Source organism: Solanum dulcamara, chromosome 9, assembly GCF_947179165.1.
Source record: "Solanum dulcamara chromosome 9, daSolDulc1.2, whole genome shotgun sequence".
In the NCBI taxonomy this organism is placed as follows: Eukaryota; Viridiplantae; Streptophyta; class Magnoliopsida; order Solanales; family Solanaceae; genus Solanum; species Solanum dulcamara.
The window spans coordinates 72,297,659-72,315,756 of NC_077245.1; the positions used below are offsets into that span (position 1 = coordinate 72,297,659).

At 35.3% G+C, this 18,098-nt stretch overlaps 1 protein-coding gene across 1 annotated transcript in view; it reads left to right on the forward strand.

Moving 5' to 3' along the window:
- LOC129903776 (indole-3-acetaldehyde oxidase) overlaps positions 1 to 18,098 on the forward strand; it is a 45,984-nt gene that overhangs the window by 8,669 nt on the left and 19,217 nt on the right. The window contains exon 2 of the mRNA XM_055979305.1: positions 16,278 to 16,377. The gene's annotated coding sequence lies outside the window, so the exon portion shown is untranslated. The remainder of the gene's footprint in view (positions 1 to 16,277; positions 16,378 to 18,098) is intronic.

Sequence of the window (18,098 nt, forward strand, 5' to 3'; positions counted from 1 at the left end):
TGAGCCACTATTAGATGTGTAGGTTTTTAAGCCCATTTTCTAGAACCTAGAAAACTTAGGCTTGGCGCTGCAAGGGCACGACGCGCCACTATAGCGCCACGAACAAGCCTCAGTAGTTTGGTCCTTGGCGCAACGCGCCACTATTTGGTTGGAGGGTTTTAAGCCTATAATTGACTAGGCGCTGCAGTGGCGCGGCGTGCCACTATAGCGCCAGGAGAGTTTTAACCATTTTTCCAGGTTTTTAAGGAAGGGAAAATTGGGTATTTCCCCAATTATATATACACTGACTTGGTCACATTTTGGACCATTTCTTTTCAGTCCATTGCCCTCCAAAAAGCCCTAATCTTCATCCCCTCTTCTCTTTCAATCCATCTCTAACAAAAATTGCCTTAAAAAATTTCAAGGATTCAAGCCTTTCATTGAAGACCTAACATCAAGGTTCCTTCAAAGTATTCACCAAGGTATGTAAGGCTACTCAAAACATCGGTTGAGTCCACCCATGTGCCTTACATCTTCTTTGAGATTAAATGTTCATAAGAATGGTGTTTCTTGATAAGCTTATGTCCAAATGAGTCTTTTTCATTTATTAACTTGATTTTTATTTTGTTGATGTTGTTGAGTTAAGAAAGTGATGTGCTACATGTTGGTTTGAGTTGTTAAACAAGTTTTGTTAATTTTCTTAAGTATGTTGTTTACCTTAAATTATTGATTTAGAACCTTGGAGTCTTGATGAGTCCCAAAAAGATTTGCTAAACGAATAGAGGAATGATTGGATAGGATTGTATATTCTTATAAATGCTTATTTGAACTACTCTTGAAAGATATGATTGGGATTGATCGGATAGTATGATTGGAAGAGGTTTGATTGTGATAGAATTGAGGATTTGACAAGGTTGGAAATGAGACTTGTTTATATGATTAGATTGAGTTGATTGGATGGAGTTTTATGAGCATTGAGTCTTGGGAGGAGTATCAAGCATCGAATTAGGTAAAAGTAAGTAATAACTCGAATCCAATAACTATGTCGCCAAACGTAAAAGGGGATTGAACCGTTAAAGTCAGATGCTTCCCAAATTATTGTCCTGATATGAAAGGACTTGGTTGGATATGGATCCATGATTAGTTGATTCATTCATACCCTAGTAAGGTATGAACGGATGTGGCAACAACGTCGGCTTGTTGTACCATCACTGGCTTATAAGTGATGATTGTCGGATAAGAGAAACTCCCATATAGGTCTTGATAGTACTTTGAATCGGATTGGGTTGAATTGTATGTGATTGGTCTCGTCTGAACCATATTCTTATTTAGACTTAGGACACTTGATTGAGTTGTTCTTTCCCCTAAGTTGAGATTCTGAGTTGATTTGATTCCTCCTTGATGTTTGTTTCATTCGACCATTTTACATACTCGTACATTCCACATATTGACGCCATTTGTCCTGCATTATTTCATGATGTAGAGACAGGTACTAGAGATCATCAACCGGCGCACCGTTAAAGATCTATTCACTTCCAGCCAGTTGGTGAGTCTTTCCTGTTTCCGGGGGATGCCGAAATATCTTTTTTTTAGCTTTGATTAGTTTTTTTTATTTTGATTTTTGATAGCCATGGACCAGTCATCGCACCTCCTGGATTGTTGATAGAGGCTTCATAGACTAGAGTATGGAAAATATTAAATTGTTCGTTTTGACTAATTTTATTCTTACTAGTTGTTGATTGGATATATGTTTGGCCTTTGGCCCTAAATTATGAATAGTGTTCTTATGATTGAGTCTTCCGTTGATAGAATATGACTGAATAAAAGTGTGATTGGACCAAGTGGTTCGCTTGAAGGCTAGAAATAATTTTTGAGTGACGGCCACGTTTAGGGTACCCTCCCGGGGCGTGACATCTTGCATCTAGTAAAGTTTGGTTGGAAAACCCTGTTGGATAGGTTGTGGTTGTTTCTCCCTTGAGCAATGAGTTTTTTCACATAAAACTCTTGTCTTGTTTATTACGTGTATTATTGTTTACTTCCTGTTTAACCAGTTAAGGGACCTAGTCCCATAGTATAGTAGATGCATACATTCCAACATTTGATATCAGAGTGGGGCTCTCTAATTGACTAATACCCAGAGAGATTCTTGTGAAAGGATGGCAGCTTCACTAATTTTGGAAGAAGGACAATCATCAAAGAGACCACCTCGTTTCAATGGCCAATTCCATAGCTGGCGGAAGACTAGAATGCATGATTTCCTAATGGCGGAAGACAGTGAATTATGGGACATTGTTCTTGATGGACCTTTTGTCCCCACTATTGAGCTGAAGGAAAGAGAGGTCACCAAGGTGGTTCCCAAAATAAGGCAACAGTATTGTGAAGATGACAGAAAGAAGATTGAGAAAAACTACATTGCGAAAAAGATTTGGGATTGGAGCTGAGGAGTATAATAGGATCTCGGCATATGAGTCAGGTAAAGAGATTTGGAATTGTCTAAGAAATACATATGAAGGAACTGAGCAAGTCAAAGAATCCAAAGTTGACATGCTAACAACTCAGTACAAAATCTTTGTTATGAAAGAAGGAGAGACCATTCATGAAATGTACACCAGATTTTCTTCCATAACAAATAAGCTGAGGTGCTTAGGTGAACCCATCGGTCAAAGAAAGTAGGCCAAAAAGGTTTTAAGATTCCTTACAAAGACATGGGAAATCAAAGTAGATGCAATCAATGAAGCCAAGGACTTGAAGACTCTTAGCATGGTTGTTCTCATTGGTAACTTCCAGACTCATGAGATGAATAAGCAACATGATGGTTACAAGAAAGACAAGTTCTTAGCACTGAAGTCTATTCAAAGTGATGATGATGATGAAGATAAGGAAATGGCTTATCTAACTCGCAGGTTTCAAAAATTTGTGAGAAAACATGGTGGATCCGGAAAGAAGGGAAGCTTTGGACAAAATCCAAATGATGTTGAATTGTGTCACAGATGCGGGAAGCTAGGGCACTTTGTTAGAGAGTGCCCCATGAAAAAAGTGGAACACAAAGTATATGCCAAACCTGCAGGTAACAAACGGAGGGACCAGGTCCCTGATAAATTCAGAAGAAAGGCAGCAGTAGAACTAGTGGTAAAGAAGGCACTTGTTGTCTGGGGAAATTCCTCAAACAAATCTAAAGAGTCAGAACACCCAGAGGATGCATCTATGCTGGAAATAAAAGATGATGACGAGTTTACAACTCACTCTTTGCCTTCATGCAAAATCTGAGGAAGAGGTAACCTTGCTTGATCTCAAAGAAAATCTTGATATTCACTATGTCAAGAAACTAAAAAAGCTAGCATGTGTATTGATTGACTCTTTGTATGAGTTGACCGCTGAAAAGGATTTTCTAAACAATGGCGTTAACATTTGTCAAGATGAGAAAACTGTCTTTGCCCTTCAAATGTTAGTCCTAGAAGAAAAGATTCTTGATTTGGAAACTGAAAAAACTGATCTGATAAATAAGTTTGATGTAAGATCTAACTCAGGAGAAAAGTTGAAAGGGAAGGCTAGCAGTATTGAGTTGGATCTTAAATAAAGACTAAAAGATTCAGAACTGAAGTTGTTTATGTCTTTAGAACATAATGTTCAACTAGAAAGGGATCTGGTTAAACTCAGGAATGATCTCCGTGAGTCATTAAAGTGGACCACATCCTCCAAATGTTGGATGACATAACCAGTCAGAAGGATAATAATGGGAAGGGTCTAGACTATATGAATAAGGGATATCCCCCATTTAATCCACATAGTAACTATGTGTCCATGTCAGATAATCTGTTATGTCTTTACTACAGAAGAAATGACCATCTTAAGAAGGACTGTGAAGTTTTAAAAAGGGTGTTTGAAAATCAGTCAAAGTATACTAAAAGAAAGAATTCAGTAAAAGGGAGATCAGGTCCAAGAACTCAATCTCGAAAAAATCTGCCCTCTTGGACCAATAAATCTTTGATAACACCCTTGTCTGCCTTTTGGGAGCTCAAATTAAAATGGGTTCCTAAATCTAACAAGTGATCTCATTTGCAGGAGCAGTCAGGAGGAAGCAGTCAATGCTGGTTTATGGATAGTGGATGCTCCAAGCATATAACTGGAAGGACTGAAAACTTCCTCTCTCTTAAAGCACTGCAAGGTGGTAATGTTTCATTTGTAAATGGAAAAAAGGGTTACATTCTGGTGATTGGAAGAATTGGAAAATCCTTAGAATACTTCATTGAAGATGTGCACTATGTAAATGGGTTAAAATACAATCTGTTGAGTGTGTCGAAAATCTGTGACAAAGGGAATGAAGTCAGGTTTTTTTCAAAAAAGTGTTTGGTTACAAATCTGTCTACAGATAAGGTGATGCTTATAGACAAGAGATGCAAAAACATGTACGTGGCTGATCTCAGTTCTTCTCAAAGTGACAACTTGACATGTGTTAGTGCTCAGGATGAAAGTGCTGATCTGTGGCAGAAAAGATAGGGACATGTGAGAACATCCTTGCTTAACAAGCTTATTGCTAGGGACCTGATTTGCAGACTTCCCAAGATGAGATTTTGGGAAAGAAAAGTCTGCGATGCATGTGCAAAAGGAAAGCAGACTAAAGTCTCCTTCAAGTCAAAGAGGGAAGTGAGTACTTCTAGGCCTCTGGAACTTATTCACATGGATATTTGTGGTCCCGTAAATATCCAAAGCAGAGGTGGAAAAAAGTACATCTTTGTGATTGTGGATGATTTCTCAAGATTTACCTGGACAATGTTTTTGAGATCCAAGGATGAGGTAGCGGATGTATTGATCATCTTTGCCAAGACGAACTGCAAGATAGCTGGGATCAGGTCAGATCACAGGATAGAGTTTGAAAACTTCAAGGTCGAAGACTTTTTCTCAAACGAAGGCATTCATCATAACTTTTCAGCCCCGAGAACCCCGCAGCAAAATAGAGTGGTAGAGAAAAATAATAGAACATTGGTAGAGATTGCAAGAACCATGTTGACAGACTCCAATTTTCCAAAGAACTTTTGGGATGAAGCTGTTAACACAACATGTTATGTTACCAACAAATGTGTAATTAGGTCCCTCATCAGTAAAACACCATATGAGGTTATGTTCAATCGAAAGACTAAGGTAAGTCACCTTAGAGCTTTTGGATGTAAGTGCTTCATTCTTAACAATGGGAAGGATGATCTGGGAAAGTTCGATGCCAAGAGTGATGAAGGAGTGTTTATGGGATACTCGTCTTCAAGAAAGGCATATAGAGTTTACAACAAAAGGACTCTTTGTGTTGAAGAAAGTGTGCATGTGATCTTTGATGAATCTGGGAGCATTGAAAATCTAAATGAAAAGGATGACTCATAAATTGAAGAACTCCTGCAGGTACAAAGAGATAGTGTTTTAGATGATTCATTGAAAACTCTATCTCAGGGTAAGAAAGACAGAAGGGATGATGATGAGTGCAGGGAACCAGTGCTGGAACCTGGTTCACCCTCAATCACTCAGGATACTAGTCAGGAGCATCCAAAACCTGCTAATGAAACTGATGAAGAAGATGGAGCAGGTGATACAGAAAATTCTCAAAAAATGTCAAGAGGTTCAGGATGGAAGCATCAGTCATCTCATCCTCTGGATAATCTGATTTCTCCATTGGATTCTGGAATCCATACCAGATCCAAGACTAGAAATCTAATGACATTATCTACATTTATCTCAACCATTGAGCCTAAAAATGTCAAAGAGGCCTTGTATGATGTTTATTGGGTAAACTCAATGCAAGAAGAACTGCACCAGTTCAAAAGAAGAAAAGTTTGGTACATGGTCCCTCGACCCTCTGATAGAACCATCATAGGGACCAGGTGGTTGTTCAGTAATAAGCTGGATGAAAATGGAATGATCACTAGGAACAAGTTAAGGCTGGTAGTTCAAGGGTACAATCAAGAGGAAGGGATAGACTACGATGAAATGTTTGCTCCTATTACTAGAATGGAAGCTATTAGAATCCTTATTGCATTTGCAGCATACATGGAGTTCAAATGGATATTAAGAGTGCATTCCTAAATGGGCATATTAAGGAAGAAGTTTATGTAAAACAACCACTTGGGTTCGAAGACATTGATTATCCAAATCATGTAATAAAGCTCGATAAGGCCCTATATGGATTGAAGCAAGCTTCGAGAGCATGGTATGAAAGACTCTCAGAGTTTATGTTAGATCATGGTTTCAAAAGAGAGAAAATTGATAACACTCTCTTCTTGAAATCTAGAGGGAAAACTTTGTTGATAGTTCAAGTGTATGTGGATGATATAATATTTGGAGCTACAACAGATTCACTGAGCAGAGAGTTTGCAGATTCGATGAGGAGTAAATTTCAAATGAGCATGATGGGAGAACTCAACTTCTTCCTTGTGTTACAAATTAGACAAACTCCAAGAGACGTATATATGTCAAGAAAAGTACATCAAGAAACTGTTGAAAAAGTATCACATGGTAGATACAAAACCCATAGATACACCTACAGGAACCAGTTCAAAGCTTGATTTAGATGAACTTGGTCCCAAGGTAAATGAGACTATGTATTGAGGTATCATTGGGTCACTTTTGTATCTTACAACAAGCAGGCCGGATATTGTATTTTGTGTGGTGATATGTGCAAGATTTCAGGCTTGTCCTAAGGAATCTCACCTGAAGGCTCAAACAAAATTTTGAGATATCTAAAGGGAATGGAAGGGTTGGCTCTATACTACCCTGGTGGTGACATATTCAACTTAGTTGGATATTCAGATGCAGATTTTGCAGGGTACCTGGTTGACAGAAAAAGTACTTTCGGCATGGCCCATTTTCTAGGATCTTCACTGATCTCTTGGGGTACAAAGAAACAAAACTATGTGGCTCTTTCTACAGCCAAAGTAGAGTATGTAGCTGCAGCTGCTTGTTATGCTCAATTACTATGGATAAAGCAATAATTAGAAGACTTTGGGATTATCACTAACACCATTCCACTGTTGTGTGATAACACAAGTGCTCTCAACATGGCCAAAAATCTTATTCAACATAAAAGGACTAAACATATTGACGTGAGGCATCACTTTTTCAGAGACAATATTGAAAAGGGGAATGTGTGTATGTGAAGTTCTGCAAAACAGAAAATTAAATTGCTGACATCTTCACCAAAGCCTTGAGTAGAGAACAGTTTGAGAAAAATCGCTTCAAGCTGGGATTGATTAATTAGAACTCACTACTAAAAAAATGGGAAAAAACGAGGCAAAAAGCGACAAACTGCATCGCTTTTTTGGTCAAACTCGATGGAAAAGAGACGCAGTCACTTCCGTCACTTTTTTGCTCGACGCTTTTAAAAAGGCAACGGACAGGGTCGCAAAAAGCGAAGGACTACGTCGCTCCTAAATTTTTTTAATTAAAAAAAATATTAAAAAATGATGGACTCCGTTTTTTATTTTTTAAAAAAAGTAATTATTTAATATAAAGCGATGAATTATTGGTCTCCGTCCGTTGTTGTTTGATCTTGGTGTTGTAAAATTTTTTTGGAAAGGCAACGGACTGAGAGTCTCCATCCGTCGCTTATCTGCAACATTTTTTACAGTAGAAACATCTGCTGCCCAGCTGCAATCAAAATTCACTTCACTTCATAGTAATTCAGCCCATTCAAACACAAATAATAACAAACAAAATACGCAAAATACATAATAACAAACATAATTAAACACTTAAAATGAATAAAGTTATTATTTAGAACGATTTAAAGTATTTCAAAGTTAACAAAAAATTTCAAAATGTTTATAAGCTAACATAGGGAACCTAAGGACTATTTGCTATGCATTCATTACTATCGTCGAATTCATTCGGAGTGGACCCTCTTGAATAACAGGGCGGAGGCTGACGGACAAGGTTGAAAACTTGTTCTTTAATTTGCTCAACTTGTCCAGTTATACTTTTTTGCTCCTCAACCCTTTTTTTCTCAGATTCTGTCAATGCGCTTGTAAGTTCTGCAATTTATTGAGACGTAGTAGCTATTTGAACTCCGTCAACGGCCTTGGCTTGACGCGATGATCCAATACCTTCTAAACCTGATTAGAGTCGTCGTACATTATTGCTAGAGCCCATTCCATATATTCGGCCCTTGTGGCTACCTCCAACCATTTTTTCTGTCCAAATTTGAGTGGACTATTCAGGCGTTAGCTGGATCGAATCTCCCATATCGCGTATGTGCCGCTCATAATCTTGTTGCATATTAAAGAATAAAAGTTATAATCAATATATATATATATATATATATATATATATATATATATATGTGTGTGTGTGTGTGTGTATGTATGTATTAAAAATAAAAGTTAGAATCAAAATATATTATACATTATGTTAAATAACTTACATAGGCTCGTTCGGCCTTTTCCTCCACCCACTCATTCAGATTCGACGCATTAGTCTTTTTCTTTGTATGAATCTTTTTAAAGACTTCATAACGGTAGATAGTGCGTCACAATTCTTTTTCCTATAAATAAAAATATAATTAATAAAATAATATTTTGTAAAATAATTTATTTAAGAAAATGAATTTAAACTTAAAATTTAGAAACCTTACCATCTCTCTCTGAATCGTATCGACACTCTTTGCACCTCTGGTGTGCAACGAGCCACCCTTTAGGCTGGTTCTTTCTTTTTTTCCTTGTTCGGACAAAGCCTTGAATTCTTTGGTATCCTAATAGAGGCATAATTCTTCAAATATATGAGGCCGCATCCAACTCGAAGGTGCCCAGTCATCCCTAGCTTTCTTTAACCATCTAGATAGTTTGACGCTTGCTTTTCTTTCAAAAGTGGTCGCAATGACCATATTGTACCTTGGAGCCTAGGTACATAAAGTCTGAAAAATGAATAACGTTAAATAATTAGTTAAGTAAAGTATAGTAAAAATATTAAATGTAACTTTAAAAAATAGATTTAAACATATATATACCTTAAATTCATTAAACATCGCCTAGCGGATACTTTTTGGAATCTTCCATCAAGAGTGATATGGCTCAGTATATAGCCTCCTAACACTCTCCTGAAGAGCCCTAACAGCCTTCTTCGAAGGATGTCACCTGCAAGACACATAATAAACATGTAATTAGTTCATGAATAATTTATTAATGTAGTAAAAATAAATAAATAAAACATTAAACTTACGAGGATCCATCAGGCTCAATCATGAATCTCCCAAGTCTGTCCCTCTGCCCAGGAGCTAACCCAGGCACATCATGTGTTGCCACTGGTCTATTAGCAGAAGAAGGTGAAGTGGATATTCTAGGAGTGCCAGTCTCAACACTAGAATCTCTAAGTCTCAGAGTAGATATGTGAGGTGACTGAGATGTGGGAGATGGAATAGACGAAGATGCTACTCTCTGGGGTCGAGCAATAACCTCTATGGGTAGATGGTAGGTATGATCATATGAAGTATATCGAATCTGTGAAGAAGAAAAAGCGTCACATGGTCTACGGAACTGACTATGGTAAACTAAAGGATCCATAGTCTCGAAAGGCACAACATGAATATGTGTAGGACTAACTCGGCGGCGCTGCATCTCCGACGCTGAAGAAATATGTCCTAAAATATCTTCAGGATCAACAGGTCTCCTAGACTTCTTTGTACTCCTACCAGAATGGCTAACCCAAGATAATCCTGGGATCTATCAGTATCACTAGATAACATCTGTATGTAAAGTAACAATACAAAAAATAAAAAACATAAATTAAATAAATTACTAGTAATAATCTACCACTCTATTTCTCCTTGCTTGTTTCATTTTCGTCATCGTTCCATTCCTCCTCCTCAGTTGTTTCATATTCATTGTCATTCCATTCCTCCTCTTCAAATGATTCATATTCCTCGTTTACTTCTTTCTCAACATTTGGCATTATAAGTTCATCATCAGAAACCTCTTCTAATATGTGTTGAGGATGTTCTAGTGTGGTTTCCAATTCAACATCAACTTGTTGTTGAAAAAGTGCAACATCATTTTGATACGCCACATATAAAACATTCTCAATTTCGATTCTTCCCATAGGCTTTGTCTTAATAACAACCCACCAATCAGCCTTATCTCTACGCAATGGATATGAAGCATAATAGACTTGCTTAGAATTTTGGACAATGATAAAAGGATCATAACTTTTATATTGTCTGGTGTGCTTAACTTTAATTATATTATGTTGTTGGTCCACCCTTGTGCCTCTATGTGATAGGTCAAACCACTTACACCAAAATAATACTATTTGTTTAGGCCAAGCTGAATATCTTAATTCAATAATCTCTTGAATGACACTATAATATTCTACAGTTTGGCCATTACCATCGATATCACCTTGAACGCACACACCACTATTATTGGTTTTCTTGTCCATAGAAACTTCTTCAGTTTGAAACGTAAAATCATTCACATAATATTTATTCATTGTATGAATATGAGATTCAGGCCTGAGTGTGATCTCTCTCACAAATGGCGAATGTTCAACATTTGAGTATTCATCATAAACCTACAAATTGATTTCAAAATAATACAATTTACCATAAAATGAAAATAATATACTTATTGATTCAATAAAAGCTTTACACTTACATAATCCTTTAGCCATTTGGAAAATCTCGTATATATGGCTTCATTGCTCCATGTGCTTACAAATGAGCTCATATTGATATATACAATTTTGATAGTTAGTAATCACTTATTACTATGAAATTTGATAATATAATTTAACACTTACTTAAGATATGGCTGAATTTCTGAACAATTAAGCAGATTATGGGTCACAACTGATTGTTTTCCATAGTAATGAAGCTTCGTCTTTCACGTCGTTTAGATCCTCGGCCACTTTGATTAAAATTGAAATCGGTGGAAACATCGGATCACTATCACCTTCATCATTGCGATTAGACATATTTCTCCTACATGAAACTTCATCCCCAAAGTAATAGGAATAAAAGTTACCAGTTTCTCTCGCAATATAAGCTTGAACAATTGATCCTTCGATCTTTCCTCTTTGTTTAATTGTTTGTTTGCAGCTTCCAATTTTTCTAAATGTATACATCAATTTATGTTAACTAATAATTATAGTATATATAAGAAAAATAACTTAATTATTTATATAAGAAAAATATTACCTCTCAAATAGATACATCCATTTTTTTTGAACTGGACCTTCAAGGCGGGCTTCTTTTACAAGATGAATCGGAAGATGCTCCATCACATCAAAAAAAAAACACAGGGAAAAATCTTCTCCAACTTTGTAGTAATAATAGAAATATTTTCCTCCATCTTGTCTAAAGTACTTTCCAACAACTTTCCCGAACATAGATCTCTAAAAAAAAGACTTACCTCTGTGATTGGCTTCTATATCCTATCAAGTAGATGGATAAAAGCGATAGGAATCAAAGTTTTCATGAATACATGACAATCATGGCTTTTCATACCTATCAACTTTCCTTCATTTAGATCTGACCACTTACCCAAATTAGAAGCATATCCTTCTGGCATTCTCAAATTTTTAACTCACTCACATATGTCACGTTTCTCATCCAGTGTGATTGAATAACTGGCTTTAGGCTTGAAAATTTTGCCATTTTGTAGTTCCTGCAACCACAATTCTTTTCTCCTACAGTATTCCTTTAAGTCCATTATAGCTCTTATGTTGTCTTTTGTCTTGACCTTAACATCTATCACTGTGTTAAACAAATTGTCAAAATAATTTTTCTCAATGTGCATCACATCAAGATTTTGTCATAGGAGATTATCCCTCCAATACGACAACTCCTAGAATATGCTCCGTTTGTTCCAATTATGTTCAACACCATATCCAGGAAGTCTAGATGGTGGAGTTTCTATAACTTTAGTCAATTGAGAAACTCTCTCCCAAATTTGATGTCCTGTCAGTGATGGAGGTGGAGGGTCATTTTCAACCTTGTTTTTAATGCATATTTCATCTTTCTAAACTTATGGCTCATTGGCAAGAACTGACGATGACAATCAAACTATGAATTTTTTCTGCCATGCTTTAATGTGAATGACTTACTATTTTCCATGCAATGAGGACAAGCAAGCTTTCCAGCAGTCACCAAACTAGATAACATCCCATAAGCAGGAAAATCATTAATAATCCACATTAAAGTAGCACGCATAACAAAATTCTGCTTAGTTGATATATCATAAGTCACTACGCCTTCAAACCACAATTGTTTAAGCTCATTTATCAATGACTGTAGATAAACATCAATCAAACTTTTAGGATTACGAGGACCTAGGATAACACAGCTTAGAAAAATGTACGGACTTGTCATACACATTTCAGGAGGAAGATTGTACGGAGTAAGAAATACAGGCTAGCAAAAATAAGGTGAGGCAGCATTAGAGAATGGTGTAAAGTCATCTGCACACAACCCCAATCTTACATTTCTTGGTTCACTAGCAAAATTAGGATACATGTTATCAAAATATTTTCATGCTTCTCCGTCAGATGGATGAGACAAGACATCCGGCGGCCTTCTATATCACAATGTCATCTCATATGTGGGGCAGACCTCATCAATGCGTACAACCTTTTTAATCTAGGAAGAAGAGGTAAATAATACATCTCCTTAATTGGGACCATCTTTCTAGTAGGAGTCCTCTTATAATGAGCTTGTCCACAAAACTTACAATTTTCTAATTCACTATCAGTCTTGTAGAACAACATGCAGCCATTAACACAACAATGAATTCTATCATATGACAATCCTAACTTGAAAACCAATCTCTTTGCCTGATGGAAGTTCTTAGGTATATTAAACTCAGGATTAACTAGTTTGCCCAAAAGATCAACCATTGAGTCCATAGCCACATGAAGAACACTCCAATCTGATTTAATATTCATTAACCTAACTGCAACTGACAAAGCAGAATCCAGGCTCCTTTCACATAGTGGATGACTAGCCTCTTTTAATTGTTGATAGAAGCGTCTTGCTTCTTCATTAGGAGTTTCATCAAAATATTGCTCGGGTTTCATCCCACCTTGAACCCCGAAAGCATCATTGACCATTTTATAAATTTTATCGTGTTGAAATGTATCATGTTGAACTCTATCATGTAGAGCCCTATCATGTTCAACCCTAATTTAATCATGTGGTGCAAGCATATTATATTCATCCACAAACAACAGATTATAAAATATATTATTCAATCCATCTTTTTTTACATGATCAACCCATATAAAATATCTAGGCTTAAATCCATTACCATACAAATGAACCATAACTATATCTGGATTAAACAAATTTCAAGCACCTACATTCATGACAAGGACACTAAACCAATCTATTTCTCTTAAAAATATTAAGTGTCATTTCATGATCGATAAAACTTCTTACACCATCAATAAATTCAGGTTTCAAATCACCACCAACTTCATAATGCATGTTATACATCCACAATCGATGATCCATCTACAAAATTATATATATTCAAGCTTATTTAGTTCATAAAGATTATAATTCATCGAGACTACAACTGTCATTAATTCAAGTTATAATTAATTAATTCATATAATAATTAAGTTCAAGTTATAATTAATTTAAGTTATAATTAATTAATTCATATAATAATTAAGTTCGAGTTCTACTTAATTCAAATTATAATTAATTCAAGTTATAATTAATTAATTCATATAATAATTAAGTTCAAGTTCTAATTAATTCAAGTTATAATTAAGTTCAAGTCCTAATTAATTCAAGTTATAATTAATTCAAGTTATAATTAAGTTCATATTCTAATTAATTCAAGTTATCATTAATTTCATGTTCTAATTAATTCAAGTTATAATTAATTTCAATTTCTAATTAATTCAACTTATAATTAAGTTCATATTTTAATTAATTCAAGTAAAAATTAAGTTTCAAACCTCATGACATTCAAGTTGAAGTTTTAAATTAAAAAATCCTAAAATTCAAGTATCTAAGTTATTCAAATTAGCTATAAAGTCTAAAGAGTTCAAAATTTATACAAACCTAAAAAAATTCTAAGTTTAACTTCAAAAGTCCTAAAGTTCAACTTCATGACTTTAAATAACTAACTCTACTTAGCTTAATTAATTCTAAAGTCTAAAGATTTCAAAATTATACAAACCTAAAGTTCAAAATTAGTATCTAAGTTATTCTATTTATAAATTCTAAATTAAAGTCCTATAATTCAAGAATCCAATTTCCAATATTTTTCTAAGTTTCAAACTTCAAAATTTCTTATATTCAAATATCTAAGTTATTTTAAAGTTCAACATTAGCTTAATTAGTTCAAAAGGAAGCTTAACTTCAACAAGATTTCTAAAGTTAACAAAAAAATTCAACTTCAAAGTTCTAATTAAGTTCAACTTCTAAATTTAAGTATCCTAAAATTCAAGTATCTAAATTATTCTAATTATAAGTTCTAAAGTCCTAAAACTCAAGCCTCTAATTAAGTTCCAATATTTTTTCTCTAAGTTTCAAACTTCAAAACTTCCTAAGTTACAATCCAATATACAAACAAACTACATGGAATAAACTAATTAAGTAACTACTAAATCACAAATTACTATCCAATTTACAAAAATCCCAAATCTAACTTAAAGCTTAAAATCAAAATTATAACTAGATTCACTAATTTTACAATCCAATATACAAATAAACTACAACAAACTAAATGGCATACACTAATTAACTAACTAACATCACAAATTAATAAAATATTTACAATCTAATTCAACAACCCAAATCTAACTTAAGCCCTAAAATTAAAACTGTAACTTGTTGGTTTGTTTGTGGGTATTGATCTGGAATCATGCAAAGTGCAAGGAAAAACACCCAAGCAACTGCTCATGCCATGGCTGCATCACCTACAAGTTACAATTTGCTGCTCTTCAGTCACTCATTTTCTCAACAACAACTCCAACGTTGCTGGTTATTCTAGCTCTATATACTTCCTCTCGTTTCATCCTCCTTAGCTGATAATCATGATTGCGATGCTGTTGCATACTTCCCTTGGACTTACTTGGTACGACAAGACAAAAAAGGGCAAAGATGAAAAGAGCTTCTTCACCCCATGCGAGATAGAAGGTTCATATACTTGTTCTGCTTCAATTTAGCTATGTATTATACGTAGCGTAGTTGAATAGGACTAGTGTAGGCTACTTTCTTGTTTTATCATGGAAGGGGAGAGTTTCCCTCATTTATGCTTTCTTAGTCGACTTGTACTGGGAGGAGTCCTCTCATAGGTTTACTGCTTTCTAGTTATAGATAGCTCTTTATGTTACGGGGATGAGTTAGCCGACCTTAGTAGGTTAGCCGACTTATGAACCAACATAGGATCGGAGGTAAGGTTTATGTCCCCCTCCTTGTATTTTTCTGTTTTATTTTTTATGTTAAGGCTTGGGGGTGATGCTCAACCCCTGACTGTGCACGAGAGGTGGGAGCCTCGTGTAGGGTCTGTTCTCATAAAAAAAAACTACATTCACTAATTTCACAATCCAATAGACAAATGAACTACAACAAACTAAATATAATCAACTAATTAACTAACTAGCAAATGAAAAATTAAAAAAAAATTTATAAGGTTTAAGCCCTAACCTCTAAGATGAATAATACTCCTAAACTAGCAGCGGAGGAGGCGGGGGACAGCGAAGGGGGTGGGGGATGGCGGTGGGAGGCGGGGAGGCGACGGGAAGTGGTGGATTTGTAGAGAGAAGGGAGAGAGAAGAGAGAATTTAGAGAGAGGGAAACAAAAAAACAATGTTCTATTTCAGATATATTTTAATAAAATCCACGGACAACGTCTCTAAGTCCGTTGCTTTTAAAAGAATATTTGACTGCCACTTTTGACCAAAAAGAGATGGACAGCGTGACCTAGTTCATCGCTATTTTAAATTGTTTGACCAATAGCGACGGACTTAGCGACCCTGTTCGTCGCTATGTTAAAAAAATATTAAAAATAAAAAATAAATACTTGTGATGGACGGAGTCGTAATATTTAATTTATAGATAATTATTTTTAATAAAATATATAAAATATTTATATAAAAATAATATTTATTTTTAGCGGACAAAACTGCCAAAATAAGCGACAGACAGCATCGTTTTATCCGTCACATTTTATTTGCGATGCTTTCCGTCGCTTTTTGGACTCTTTTTAGTAGTGACTAATTCCTCATCACTCCCCTGATTGGCTAGATTCAGAATACAGGTATCCAAGTTTGGACACATTAAGCATAACTAAAGCTCAATATTTGTACCATTGCAGGTATACACACACATCTGGATCACTGAGATGGAAGTTGAGGAATGGACAGACTAAATGGCTTGCAAGTGACACTTGAGAGGGAACAGGTCCCTTCTTAAAGGTTAGTAATCATTTTAGGGAAAAGGCATAAATTCCTCATTAAAGTTGTATCGAAAAAGTCAGTTACACTCTTAAACTATCATGACGACTTATTACACACATCAACTACCTAAAAGTGAAACTATTACCCCCTAAAATTGACATGGACAAAAAAGGAGAAGCGCGTCAGATTCTGTAAAGTGAAAAAAAATAATTAAAAGAACAAAATCACCTCACCCCCACATCCTTTCTTCTTCACACCCACTTCCATTTATTCCTATTTTGAATATTGATTTGTTTTTCTTTCAAAACCCAATAAAGTAACAAAAATTAAAAAATAAAATCACCCCACCTCCACGTCCTTTTTTCTTCACACCCACCTATCCTCTTCTTCTTTACACCCACCTCTATTTACTCCCCATTTTGAATCTTGATTTTTTTTCCCTTTCAAAACCCATTAAGAAGAAGAAGAATTTCTCTCCATTTTGGTGGAGAAGACGATTGAGGTTTGGGGGAGGGGGGTTCGGTTGGGTGGTTAATAATTAATTAGGAGTTAATTAGTATAAAATATAAATAATAAAAGAAAGGTTAATTAATAAAGAAAAGAAAAGAAAAAAAGTTTAAAAAATCGGATGGTAGTTAATAATTAATTAGGAGTTAATTAGTATAAAATATAGTTAATAAAAGAAAAGTTAATTAATAAATAAAAGAAAAGAAAAGAAATATAAAAAATCGCAGTGCGCCACGCCCACACTGCTAGACACATCGCGCACACGGCCAAATGTCCTTCTGTAAAACGCGCATAATTTTTTACTCAAAAGTCGGATTGACAAGTGGTTGGATGTGTTGAAAACAAGACTCAAAAAACTTTAATTTGGTGGGTTATGGGTCATGTAGCTCTTCATATTTTAAGAGATATGCTTGTTTGAAGTGGACCCTTGTTTGAACTTACACGAAAACTTAATCCGTAGAAAAGCTTTGAACTCTACTTAGTGCTAGAGGTGTCTTATTGTAAAATACAGAGAGAATGGAGCAATTTTCAATATTGAATTAATCCAAAAAGAGGAGCTATTTGTAAGTGGACAGATAATCTATCTAAGGAAAACAAAATCAGAAAATCCCTAAATATGTCTATCTATGATTGTGCTATGTATTCTATATGAAAATGTGTCAATGTATATTCTATAATACTCCCCCTCAAGTTGGAGCATAGATATTAATGATGCCTAAGTTGTTACGAAGATATTCCACCCGAGTTCCATTTAAAGCCATCGTGAATATATTACCCAATTGCTCTTCTGTCTTTACATATCCGGTAGAAATCATGTTCTCTTGAATCTTTTCGGAAACAAAGTGACAATCAGCCTCAATGTGTTTCGTTCGTTCATGGTACACTGGATTTGAGGCAATATGTAGAGCAGTTTGATTATCACACTAAAGTTTTGCCGGAGACAAAGGATTCAAAACGATCTCAACTAAAAGGTGATGAATCCATAGTATTTCACATACGGATTGAGCCAAAGCTCTATACTCAGATTCTGCACTAGATCGAAATATAACTATTTATTTCTTACTCCTCCAAAATACCATATTTCCACCAACAAAGACGCAGTAGCCAATACTAAATCTTCTATGAAATCTTGATCCAACCCAATCAGCATCTGTAAAACACTTAATGCGAGTATGTTCATGATCTCTATACAAAATTCCAAGGCCAGGAGCTCCTTTCTAGTAGTACAAGAT